Source organism: Lonchura striata, chromosome Z (assembly GCF_046129695.1).
Source record: "Lonchura striata isolate bLonStr1 chromosome Z, bLonStr1.mat, whole genome shotgun sequence".
NCBI classification, from domain to species: Eukaryota; Metazoa; Chordata; class Aves; order Passeriformes; family Estrildidae; genus Lonchura; species Lonchura striata.
Window position 1 is genome coordinate 46,683,738 of NC_134642.1, and position 13,891 is coordinate 46,697,628.

Genomic DNA, 13,891 nt, shown 5'->3' on the forward strand with positions numbered 1-13,891 from the left:
CCTGGCAGCTGTTGAGTGTTTTCATGAGAATCACAGAGGGTGGCTGCCAGCTGGACCCTTGGCTGTTGGATAATATGGAATAATCACCCAACTGAGAGGGACATGAGGCTGGGGAGGCCTCCACTGCTACATTGTCCCTGCAGAAGACATCAGCTGCTCCAGTCTGAGCTCCCGGACTGAGTTTTGGAGACACCTGTGTTAACACCTGCAAGATGACAACAGATGCAAAGCCAGGCTGAGCTGCAGAAATTCCATTTTCACAAAGATGTACAAGAGATGTTTGTGTTTTATTGCTGTGTACTCAATTCCTCCTCCTGGAAAACATGAGGAATTACACCCGGAAAAAACAAAAACAAAAAACCAAAAACCCTAACAAAACAAAATGGAAAAAAAAAAAATAAAAAACCCCACCAAAAACACACACACAAAAAGTCATTAAAATTATGAACTAGATGTGAAAAATGGGGATCAGCCTCAAGCAAAAACTCATACACATTTTACCAAAATTGACATACTGTTCTCACCAGGCCAATATGCAAAATAATAACTCCTTTAGGGAAAAAAAAATCATCTGCAGACTAGCATAGTATTGTAAATCTATTTAAAAGAAAACATTCAGATACTAAACTCAGAATAATTAAAATGCAATGCTAGAGAAATACAGAATCCATCAGGCAAATTTAGGGCCTCTAAGCTGACATATATATCTTTTTACTTTAAATGCATTGAATCAAGAGGTGGGGCTGGAATCTCATTTAGCTGTATATTTTGGCTAGTTCTATAGAAATACTCCATCTGTTGCAAACATTTCATTGTGGTTCCTTTCCAGTCTTCCTCTGACTGTTGTTGTTCCTTCCAGTCTTCCTTTGACTGAAACTATTCAAAAATCTCCTTTCATTTATATAAGTCCTTTGGTCTTTAATTAAAAATAACTAAAACCATTTAGTTTCAATATTAATTTTAAAAGTGAGCCGGTTGCATTTGGTAACACCTCCAGTAAAACACTCCAAGTACTTTGATCCTCAATGCTGTTTTGGGTACTTATAAGCAAACTTTTATGTGTCAAATGGTAAGTGTGTAAAAGATGCTTCAAATTTAGAAATGAATAGGTCATAGAGGTCTGGGAAATGTTTTGTATTTCTAAGCTATTATTTGAATTTTTGAAGTACATGGTCAGCAGTGAAACAATAGTGATCCTAGTCTCTGTGACCTTGCAGGAAATTCTTCACTTTGCCTGCAAGCAAGCAGTCGCTTAGTAGCTTGTTAGTAGCTTCAGAAACATTACTTATTTTGTTAAATGCTCACTTCTCTAAAGAATTTCAGCACTATGCTGTGTTTCTCCTTCTCCAAATCACAAATATTTATTCTAGAGAAAAATACCCCATGTGAGTAAGCAGAGGCTTTTACCAATGAGAGTGTGTATGATTACCGTCTTTGCCAGGTACCACCTACATGGAAGGACATGGAGCTGCCTCTCTCTCCCTTGAAGTCCTTCAGCACTGCACTGTCCTGAACTGCATAAACTCTAGTAAAAAACATCCAGCAACTCCAAAAGTGCAAACTAATCTAATAAATGCTTCCTCTAGCCCCTTGATAAATATGTCTCTAATGCTAATGAAACAGCTGTGCTGGTTAATTAGATTATGTTGGCTGATAAAACCTAGCAGTGAGGAAATATTTTATTTCTTTTCCATGCCAAGGAGACTCTGGCTGTTCCTTGGGGGTGGATGAACACCATGGTGTTCTGGACACCTTTTCCATGGTTTCTGTTTGGCCACTACTGTGCTGCAGGGGAGCCTGGGTGACCTCCAGAGCAGCAGGGGGATGGCTTGGCTGGTTCTCAGCACCACACCTGGGATTTCAGAGACTTGGAAAATGGTGTTGTTTAAATATTGCTTGGAAGGTGAAGCTTCCTTTGCAGAGGATGCTTAGTAATGTGTCTATGGATGCCTCTGAGATGAGCTCTTGAAAAGTCATTCTATAGCCTGGAGGTGGAGGGAAACTTTAGGTCTGGGGCTGGGGAAAGAGAAGGGAGCAGGGTTTACTTTCATAAGAGAATGTGGCTCAAGGTCACACTCCAGGACTAAGTTGATTTCCTCCCATTGTCCTTGGGGAAGGACTGAGATTCCCTTTGCTCAATCATGTTTATTCCTGGCTGATGAGTTCCTATCACGTCCTTGTCCGGTAACTAACACTGAAATCATTGCACTCCTGGCAGATACAGTCAAAGAATGATAACATGGAGCCAGAGGAGCCTAGAAGATGTGCTGGGCTGTACTCCCAAAATTCCTGGAGCCAGCACCACCTCCAGCCTTTCCTCTTCCCTTCTTAATCTTTCAGTGCAATCTCCCTGAAGTTTCAGAATGAGTCCCTTGGTATTTCCCCTAATCTGTCATTTAAAATCTCAGGCAATAAAGCTTTCACGACTCCCCTTAGGGAGATTGTTTTTCCAACCTGTGGTTCTCCATTTAAAAGCTTTCCACATGGATTCTCAGCTTAGACATGCCCTTCTGTAATTTCACCCCATTAAAATAATTAATGTATCCCCAGCCTTCTCCCTTGATGCCACTTGCTTCATCCAGACATTTACAAATGTCTGGTGTCTCCCAACTCAGTTTACTAATTCTGTGGTACTTAGGGCAGTCAGCATTCCTTTTCCTGCCTTTTGTAAGGCCTCCAGCCTGCTGGTTCCTTCAGCCCTGGAGTCTTGGAGCTTTTTCCCATGTACCACTCTTCCTGCAAATCCAAGGCAGATGCTCACTGCCCTTGCCTATCCTTATGCTTTCCTGTACTCCGTCCAAAACTGCTCTGCCTGTTCCCGGCTGCTGTGTCCCAATGCCTGAGAGCTATGTGGTGTCCTCTAGGTGTCTTTCAGGAGCTGTGCTGCCAAAGCACATTATTCCCTAGAAATACAGGTTCTGGATGTGTTCCCCCCTCCTGGAAATACAAGTTCTGAATGTTTTTCCCCTCCAGAAGCAGCTGTTGGGTGGTGAAAGCTATTGATTCAAGCCATGCAGGAAATCAGAGCAGGCTCTGGATTCTGCCTGCAGCCCAACACGGGGAAGGTTTTGTATTTGCTCAAGTACAGATTTTGTTAGTGCTTTCCTTCATGCTGACACCACAAATAATGTGTTCACCTTCCTTGACGAGAAAATTCTTTTAGATATTTGGTGAGAAACACTTCACAAAGTACTGGTTTAAAAAATAATTGTGGATCCCTGAATGTGTGGTTCTGCTTCTAGCTAAATCTCTTAATCTCTCCTAATATGATAAATGCTTCTGAGGTGGCATGATGCCTCTTTTTCCTGAGTCCATGCCCACGATTTGGGTGGTGGTGCGGGTAGACTTCTCACACATTTCCTTGCTATCGGCTCTGGGACTGAGTCTGTGCCATGAGCAGCTCTACGGTGAATGCTTAACTTCCGAATCTCCCAGGTGTTCCCAACATATCAGGACTTACGGACCTTGCTGGAATTATTTCCTGCCACGTTTCCGAGTCTCAGGGATGACGCCTGCAGCTGTGCAGGACACGCCGCGGGATGCAGAAACACCGGGACGGTGTTTAACGAGGGCATTACAATGATTAAAGAGGGCATTACTAAGTCGCTCTGATTACACCACACGCTTCCCCCCCCACAGCCCTCGGGGCTCGGGATCTACAGAGGTGCCTTCCAAAACCAAAGATCCCGGGATTCTGTGGTCTCAAGGAGTGCAGGATTGCCATGATTGGTATCGAAGGGAGAACGTATTCGGAGTGTGTGAGGGGTGCTGGGGGATATGTCTGACAGGGACAGAGTCAGTGACAAGGGACAATGATAGGGACAGGGACATAGTGACAGTGACAGGGACAGTGATAGTGACAGGTACACTGACAGTGACACAGGGACACAAGGCTGGTGAAACAGGGACAGTGACTAGGAACTTGGACATAGGTGGACAGGGACACAGTGACACTGATACAGGAGCAGGGGCACAGGCACACAGTGACAGTGACCCAGTGACACAGGAATGGTGATAGAAGCCCACTGACACAGGGACACAAGCACATAGGGACACAGATACAGAGACAGAGACATAGAGACTGTAGCAAGGGGACACAGGCACACAGGGATATGGGCACACAGGGACACAGGCACATATGCAAACAGGGACATGGGGACACCAGGACATGACATAGGGACACAGGGACCCAGAGACGCAGGGACATGGAGCTGCAAGGACATAGAGATACAGGGACATAGGCACACACAGGGACAGGGAAATAGGGTCAGGGGTACATGAGGAAGGGACATAGGGACACAAGGACACAGGGATGCAGAGACACAGTTGCAGAGGGTCAGGGACACAGGCACATGAGCCTAGGAACAGGGACACGGGGACATAGGGATATAAAGACACAGGCTTACAGGAAGACGGGGATGGGGACATGGGGACAGGGATACAGGGACATAGAGACACAGGGACACAGGGACATAGAGACACAGGGACACAGGCACACAGGGGCAGGGACACAGGAACATAGTGACACAGGGATACAGGCACACGGGGACAGGGTCCTGGGGACAAGGGGACAGGGACATGGGGACAGAGGGACAGACATGGGGGCAGGAGCATGGGGACACATGGAAACGGGGACCCCAGGACACAGACATAGGGATACAAGGACACAGGGACATGGGGACAGGGACATGGTGACAGGTGTACAGTGACGTAGAAACACAGGAATACAGGCACATGGGGACAGGAACCAAGGGACACAGGTACAAGGGGACAGGAACAGAGGGACGGAGGGACAGGGACACAGACATGGGGGCAAGGACACAGGGAAATGGGGACTCAGGGACACAGGGACGGACATAGGGATACAGGGACATAGAGATATAGAGACACAGGGATAGGGACACAGGGACTGAGGGACAAAGGAGGACAGGGACATGGACATGGGGGTAGGGGCATGGGGAGAGAGAGACACAGGGACACGGGGACAGGGCTACAGAGACATAGAGACAAAAGTACATGACGACAGGGACACGGTGACACGGACACGGGGACAGAGATACAGGGGCATAGAGACACAGGGACACAGGGACAGGGGCACAGGGACACAGAGTCACGGGGGCACAAGCACACAGAGTCACAGGCACATGAGGGCAGGGGCACAGGGACACAGAGTCACAGGCATAAGGGGGCAGGGGCACAAGTCACAGGCACACAGGGACACAGGGACACAGGGACACGGGCACACAGGGACACAGGCACACGGGGACACGGGCACACGGGGACACAGGGACACAGGGACACGGGCACACAGGGACACAGGCACACGGGGACACGGGCACACGGGGACACAGGGACACAGGGACACAGGGACACAGGGACACGGGCACACAGGGACACAGGCATACAGAGTCACAGGCACACGGGGACACGGGCACACGGGGACACAGGGACACAGGGACACAGGGACACAGGGACACGGGCACACGGGCACACGGGCACACAGGCACACGGGCACACGGGCACACGGGCACACGGGGACACGGGGACACAGGGACACAGGCACACGGGGACACGGGCACACGGGGACACGGGGACACAGGGACACAGGGACACGGGCACACAGGGACACAGGCACACGGGGACACGGGCACACGGGGACACAGGGACACAGGGACACGGGCACACAGGGACACAGGCACACGGGGACACGGGGACACAGGGACACAGGGACACGGGCACACAGGGACACAGGCACACGGGGACACGGGGACACAGGGACACAGGGACACAGGGACACGGGCACACAGGGACACAGGCACACGGGGACACGGGCACACGGGGACACAGGGACACAGAGTCACAGGCACACGGGGACACGGGCACACGGGCACACGGGGACACAGGGACACAGGGACAGGGGCACACGGGCACACGGGCACACGGGGACACGGGCACACGGGGACACAGGGACACAGGCACACAGAGTCACAGGCACACGGGGACACGGGCACACGGGCACACGGGGACACAGGGACACAGGGACACAGGCACACGGGGACACGGGCACACGGGCACACGGGGCCGCGCCGGGGCCGTCCCGCAGCCCCGGGGCTGGCGGCGCTCCCGCCGTTCCCGCTCCGGCCGCGCGGGGTCGCTGTGCGGCGCGGGCGGCCGCGGGGGCGCTCGGCGCGGCGGGCGGAAGTGACGGCGCGGCGGCCCCGGTGACATTCCCGGCGCTTCCCGGCGCTTCCCGGCCGCTCCGGCTGCTCTCGCGGCTCCGGCTCCTCCGGCCGCCCATGCCCTGGCCGCTGCCCCCGCCGGGGAGGCCGCGAGGGGCCCAGCCTCGCCCAGGTGAGCGCGTGCCGTGCGGGCGGGGGGCGGCCCGGCGCCGCGGGGAGGGGCGGTCCCGGCCCGGCGGCCGGGGCGCGGGCGGGGCTGCGCCGCTCCGGGACGGTCCCGTGCCGCCGCCGCGCCGCCTGCCCCCGCCGCAGCCCCTGCCCTCCGCTGCCCGCGCTCCGCGGCGCCGCAGCACCCCCGAGAGCGGCGGAGCGACTCGGGGGCGCTTTGTCTTTCCCGGCGCTTCTGTAACCTGTTGGGGTTTTTTTGGTTTTGTTTTTGTTTTTTTCCCCTTTTGCTCTTCCTGCAACGACTTTTGAATTCGTGTGAGCTGTTGGAGAGTAACCCTTGGAAAAACAAGGGGTGCAGAGGCCCCAGTTGTGCGCTTCTCCAGGGTTTTCTTTGCGTCTTTGTTTACCTTGGGTAGTGTGTTCCTCTGGTGGGAAAATGTGTTTTGTATGAGAAGGACGCTCAAGTTGCTCGTTGCATATCTAGCACAAGGGTTCCCCTTGTGCTGCTGACATCTAATGGGTTGCAGATGTGGCTCCGAGCCACACAGCCATCCGAGGGGAATATAAAACTGTGCTACTGGTTCCTTTTTAAATGCGAAAATAAGATGGACTGAGCAGAGTCGTAATGTTTTAACTATTTCCCCGCTTCCACTTCTGGAACTTTCTTTGCCTGGAGGTTATTGGACAACAAAGGCCACTTTCTGAAAGACTTGTATTGATTTCTTTGTCTATTTTTTTTAAATTTTAAAATTTATTTTTGGGGTTGCATTGCTTCCACCTTTGTTAAGCAGCATCAAAGTGTATTTATGTTCTAGTTTGTTAACTGTCTAGCAAGGCAACTTTCTTCAAAGTTTATCAGTACCTTGGTGAATCTATAACTGTAATAACTTAGTTAAGCTAGGTCATGGTTGTAACTAGCTGTGCACTTTAAACCAGCGCAAAGTACCCAACAACACTTAAAAAGCTTAAAAAAAACTTGTGTGTCAAGATGGCAAAAGTCAGTCCTGTTTGACTTTTGGTTTCCCTGACAAGTAATTCTAGCTTTTAAAAGTAAATGAGTAAGTAAATCTTTGAACCCTTGAGCATCCCTTAAAGAATGTAAAATTTCTTTTCATTCCTCTTCCCAGAGATTTTATTAGGTTTTTGATATTCTCTGGTACTTGTCAAGCATCAGACAGAGTAATAGCTTCTTACAGGCAAGGGCTGTACTATTTCCACTCTCCAAGCTAAAAATTTAAGTACAAACAGTAATGTTCCTTGGAACAGGAAGCAAATGCTACATTTAAAATGTTTCTCTTAAAGCATGCTAAGTTACTTAAGTCTATTAAAAACACAGTGTATGACCTTGAGGTGGAATCTGAGTGTGGTGCTCTTTTGAGCTCTCCACCCTGTGGTTCTCTTGCTCCAGCTACCACCTGTAATTGCTGCTTCTGTGGTACACGTGCTGGGAGCCAGGCAGTCAGGGCAGCACAGCTTTCCCTGCTGCCCTGGAGGAGGGAATCGTGACCTCTGTGGAGGAAATAGGTCTGTAGCAAAGTCTCAGGAGAACAGTGAGGTGCTTGTCATGTCTTTGCTAAACCCTGATGTCCCCCCATATATATACACATATATATTTATATATAGAGAGAGATATCTGGTAGGAAATCAGTGAGAGGAAGTGTGGGGGAATTCATCTGTCCAGCCGCAGTTGCTCTTAAGAGTAATTTTCTGAGTGTTTTTCTCCAGTGATCTAGAGAAGGCTGGTGCTGTCCAGGCAAACTCCAAAAAGGGTGGTTATGTGGCTACTGAAAGCCAATATAAACAGTTTTCTGTGGTTCTGGCTTAGCAGAGGCTGGTGCTCTGTCTGGGGAATCAAAGGCAGAGACACAGCAGGTGATGGAAAGCAGTGTGTGAGTCGGGGCAGCTGGTATTTCTGCTTGAGTACATGAGGGTAACAGTTCTGATTAATGAAACACTCGAATTTTTTAATTACACTATGTCAACTGTTTCTCTTTGCTCTCCAGCCCAGTTGCTGGTTGGTGTGCTGAAGAGGTGTAATGGGAAGTCAGGGAGGAGGGAGGGCTGTGGTGGCCTTACACATCCTGATGTGTGACATGTGTGGCAGTGTAGCCTGGCTATCTCTGCCTGCTTGGAGGGAATCACAGAGAACAAACCAGGAGTGGGTGCCTTAAGCTGGGTGCTGTGGAGGGAAGGGAAACAGCCTTGAAACCTCCCACAAGGCAGTTGAGAACAGTCACAGCGCACTGAAAATGTTGCCCTTCTCTAGCTGATAAAGAGGAGGTAGGAAGGATGTTTGGGTGCCTTTGACAAATGGGCACTGTGGAGGGGATGGGATTAATGGGGTAAGTTAAGGTTGAGTGAACAAAGAGTAAATATGGATTATCTTGAGAGGGTTTGAACATCAAACATTAGGGAGATAAGTTGGTGTAACTCAATCAGAGCATCAAGAAATAATTGCCTTGGCTGTCCTGACCTCCTTCTCCTTGCTGTATATTTACCTAAAATGCAGGATTCTTTGCCTGGATCCTGTTCCCTTTCTTCCCTTTCCCTTGTATATTATCACATCAACTCCCTGCACCACCAAGGATGTATGTACCATCTTTGTCCTGCCTGTACATCAACATCTCCCTGAAACATCTGTTAATGAGGTAGGAGGGTCTCTACATACCACAAGGGGAAGGGGCTGCACACTGAGTGATCCAACTCTCTGGTTACCCTCTGATCAAAATACCACCAATTATCTAGCGATATGAAAGCTTTGGAAAATTTTTCAAATGAGTAAATAGTTTCAAGCAAGCTACGCATACTTGTCTATAACATTTCAAACTTCTTGTGTTTGTGGTACTTTTTGGCAGAATTGGGTCTGTGGTCAATCTCAGCTTCTGTGTTTTAATTTGCAGTTCATAGAATGGCTTAGAAAACTGCAACCATTGACAGAAACCGAGCAGCAGATTTGATAACGTATTTACTAGATCAAAGTAAAATATTTAAATACCACAATTGCCAGTGTGTAACTTGTACTCTGAAAACTTGAATATTTTTGCTGGCTTGAACATTATTGGTGGTGACGGGAGCTGGAAATGAAGCAGCACTGGGAGAGAGGGACAGGCACAGTGCTGGGAAAGAGCTCTGAGATTAAGTGTGGTACAGTGTGTGTCGATACTCCGAGATGACCTTATGTGGAAAGGAAACAACTTTTGGTTTTCCAAAGCCAAAATAAATGTTCATCACATGAATTGGAGTTCAGCCTTTATCACTCTAACTCAGGAGCGGCCAAACTTAAGATACTGGACTCTATGGAAGTAGATGTTAATTGCAGTCAAGCTGGACAACACAAATCACTACAGAAGTAGTACTTTCTGTCACATCTTTGTTCCGGGTTTTTAATGCATAATGCATTTCTCGGTCTGCAATTTGACGTTTAGAACACAACATCCCACAAATGTGCAATTTTGAGCAAAAAGAACTGGATGAAAGGGATTGTAAATCAAAACGTGCATATAGTGTAAACATTAGCCTGTGCTGTTGCCTTCTCTGATGGACATAGTCCAACTCTGAGCTAAGCTGAATGATTGATACCTCATCACTTACTCGGTGTTACTGTTTAAGGATTCAAATTTAAATCTGTGTTTGTCCATTCCCAGTCATTAGTGTTGCCTCTCGCTGTGTCTGATCAGCTTGAATGGAGCTTGTAACAGTTTCTCCGTGGATGTGACTGGCTCCCTGCAGCTGGGGTACACAGGAGTTACTCACACAGGACTGGAAATGAGATACAGCTCAGCAGTGCAGGTGTTGCAGTGACACTGTGTCAGATGCTCCAGGAGGTCGAGTAACTTGCCTGTGGTCATGAAGTTTGTCAGCTTTATGTTCAGAATGATTCACCTTATACCCCTTATTATTTAAGAAGGTGTTCAGGGGTTTTGTATCAATTTGACCACATAGTCTGTCTCTCCAATCCTCATAAATTATCTGAGTAGCAGAATAGTGTACAGGCTTCAGCTTTACTGTGCCTTGTGATATTTGATCTCCAAGAAAACAGCTTAGAAGCTGTTAATACTCAGTCTTACAACTTTTGATTCGTAAGTGGAACAGGTGGTCACTTTTAAAGTAAATGTAGGTATTTGAAGACTCCTTCAAGCTAGCATTCTTGTTTCTTTGTGTGTAGATCATGGATTTGACATTATAGTGAGGATTCTGCAGTGTCCTGCAAGATGCTCTTCTGTGTGATGCTTCAAAATTTCCTGAAAATGAACAGGAAAACCCAGACCTTGATTGTTACTCTTGCTATGTCTTTGCTCTACTGTCTCATTTCATGATCCTTGATGGTTAGTATTTCGCAACTTATTTTAGGGAAGGCAGATTTCAGTTCCATTCATCCAACATCGGTAGAGGCTAAGTGACTCACAGTAACAGAGCTAGGAATAGCTAAAAGCCAGGCTTTATAATATCATTTGTCTGCATGATGAAACAATTACCATTTTAGTAATTTGTTTTCCACTGGGACCATTGCATTTCAGTAGTTCTATTGTGAAGCTGATGCTCAAACAGTTGAAGAAAAAAAACAAAAATCAAGTATCCTGATAGCAAGGTGGGGCTGAACCAGTGCTGTTCTCTTGGAATTTGGCTTTCTCGTCAGCTGGCTTCTCAGCTCATTCTCCTGGTTCATACTCTCTTGGAATGCCAGATCTTGCTAGAAAAACATTTCTAATTAATCTGGCAATTTTGGGAAAAAATCTTGGTAAAGAATGGATCAACAATGTTGTCTACTAATTCTTTGTGCTTGTGGTTGGAAATGCAATGATTTAAAAGCTGTCTCCTAGTGAAGGAAGTTGGTGAAATGCTTGTGGGATCCTCATCCTGTTTGGTGAGAAGTCTTTTGGAAATGAAGTTGCCCTTGTAGGAAAGTGGTCTTTTGGGTAGTGGTGCCTGTGACCCCATCAGTGCAATTTCTGTTGCCAATAAGTAAGGTTTGTCCAGAGGAGATAACACCTTTTGGTAGCACTGTGCAGAATCTGTGACGAGTTAAAAAAACCCCATGTATTTCTTTGAGTATTGTGTCTTGAAAGCCTTCAAGGTGAAGTTTTATTTTTCATGGCTCCACTTATTGTTGTTAGCAAATCATCTTAAATGCAAAATACAGATTTTGGATCCACTCACTGTAATAAAGAAAATCCAAGAATTGTTGAGTAAAACTAAGCTAAGGAAGTTTATTGACTATCTTGCCAGGGTTACCTTCATAAGCCCCCAATAATTACTTAAAAGCCTCACCTCAGCTTACATTGAATTTGATAACAAACACCTGATTTCCATGGTTTGTTTTACAAAAACAAAATGGTTTTTTTACTGTTTAACATCTGTAGTGGATGTCATTGTTTGTCTATATGGAGCTCTCCAAGCTCCAGCAGCAATAAGGCTGTGTTGAATTAATGGAATGAGGTTGAATTGATAATCCAGGCTCCATGCTCTTTTGGTTTTCTTCTTCCATTTCCCCTTTTACTGGGAAAGCTGTTTATATAGTTTGTTTTCTGTTGCTAACCATTAGTTCTGCCAGCTGAGCCACTTTTTCCTAAACAGGAATAATAATTTAAGAAGTAGTTTTGGGGTAAAAGATACATTTTAAGGATTGTTTGGTTTGCGTTTTTTTCTGGGGAGGGAGGGAAAGAGGAGGTTAATGTTTGGTTTTTTAATTTTTTTTTTCTCTTGTCAGTACTTGCTTGCATGGTTCTACTGAAAACTGTCTTTTAATTTTCTTTTTCTCTTTATGTAGCTGGTAACTCAGTATCTTCTTACATACTGTTATTTGATTTCTGCAGTCAAATACATGCAGAGTCTTTTGTGTGTTGTGGGAGAGAAATGTCTGCGTTTTGGTCTGTCTGTTGTTCTCTTGAAGTAGGGCTCAAATTTCTTCTCTGCCAACTGGAAGTAAATACTGTAGAAAGATAGTAATGCCCATGCTAGAGGCATTTTTGGTTATCACACACCTGACTGGCTTTTGCCACAGTCTGTTCTTCTTTTTTAAATATCCAAAGTTGTTTCTGTTCATTTGTTGAACCAACCTGTGTTTGCTTCGTACTGAGACCTGTGATTTGAATCCTTTGTTCTTTTGGGAACGCTTTGGACATGTAGAGACTGCACTGTGATCATTAGCAATCTGGTGGATGCTGAAATCAACTGGCACCTCTTGGTACAGGTCATTTGGCATCAAAAACATCCCAACAGCTGTTAAATTTCATAATTTAAATGCCACATGACTTTAGTGTACTGATACAATTTATTTTTCTGTGGTATACCTCCTGTAAATCTCTATTGCAGTATTTAGATTTGATACTACTAGCTCAAGAATTAAAGAAGCATGTGAATACTATGAGTAGCTACATGGATAGGAAAATAATTTGAGATCAGTGCTTGTTGGGCTTGCAGCTCCCTTTCAGTCCTTCTGTAGAATTTGGATGTGTCTTCTGATGATCAGACCATAGAATAGATATCTTACTGCCCTATACCTCATGGAAAAAACATTCACTGGTGTTGAGTTAAACCATTTGAAACTTTAAAATACCTGAGAGTCAGTTTTGTTTTTTTATCATGGCAAAGATGTATAAAAACACCTGACCATAAAATATTTACAAACTGTAGAGTTACTTAGTATTTCATAACTTGTCTTTGTTAAGGGCTGTCCTAAACCCTCAGCGAGTCTAGTTCAGTGCCTTGAGCTTCTGGGGAGATGTGGAGATGCTGGAAAATTGCTGTGGAATGTGGCACTTGAGGACATGGTTTAGTGGTGAACATGGTGCTGGTGCTGGGTTGAAGGTTGCACTTGATGATTTTAGAGGTATTTTCTAACCTTTATCATTCTGTGAAGATGGCACTGCTGAGATGTATTTACTACTTTGAAGTTACATTGCAGTTGTCCTGATCTACCAGTTGGCAAATGACACCATGTTGATTACTTTCAGTATAACTCAGGTAAATGTTCCTAACTTCTGCTCTGAAAATCAGGATTAATTTGTTACGTGGTACCCAAGCAATTCAAAATGTGGCTTTTTTGTGAGCATTACTTTTATCATGGTAGAACAATAGACCAATGTTTCTTTAGGACATCTGTTAGTATGTAGTGGGGAAGCACAGAACCCATTTCGTTCAAGAAAAAGAAATTGATAGGTAAAGTGGGAAAACCTGTGAAACTCGGTATCTTAGAACAAGATGGTCCATCTCTGTGATGATCCTCTGTAGGGTGATCTCCTGCAAACTAATGTGTAGCAGAGAGAAAAGGGAACTTGTGTTGTGTTGATTTCTGCCACTTTTTTTATTGAAAGAAAAATGTATGAGTCACCTAAAGTTTTAGCAACAGATAGGAATAACAATATGCCCCCTCTAAGTTTTAGAGTACAGAGCTTTGTAGACTTTTGTTGTGGAGTTCCAAGTGCAGTTGGTGAATGTTTATGGAAGCCTGTGTGTGCAGTTGTGAAATAAACCTTAGCTGTTACTTGCCTATCCTTTGAAAGAGGCAGAATATGTGCATTAAGCATTACAATACAAAAGCCTCT

General features: G+C 46.1%; 1 protein-coding gene across 2 annotated transcripts in view; it reads left to right on the top strand.

Moving 5' to 3' along the window:
- Window positions 1-6,201: 6,201 nt before the first annotated feature.
- Window positions 6,202-13,891, top strand: part of ARK2N (arkadia (RNF111) N-terminal like PKA signaling regulator 2N) — a 44,132-nt gene continuing 36,442 nt past the window's right edge. The window contains exon 1 of one of the 2 annotated variants that reach the window (XM_077790096.1): window positions 6,202-6,351. The gene's annotated coding sequence lies outside the window, so the exon portion shown is untranslated. The remainder of the gene's footprint in view (window positions 6,352-13,891) is intronic. The other variant, XM_021538906.2, reaches the window with a different exon arrangement.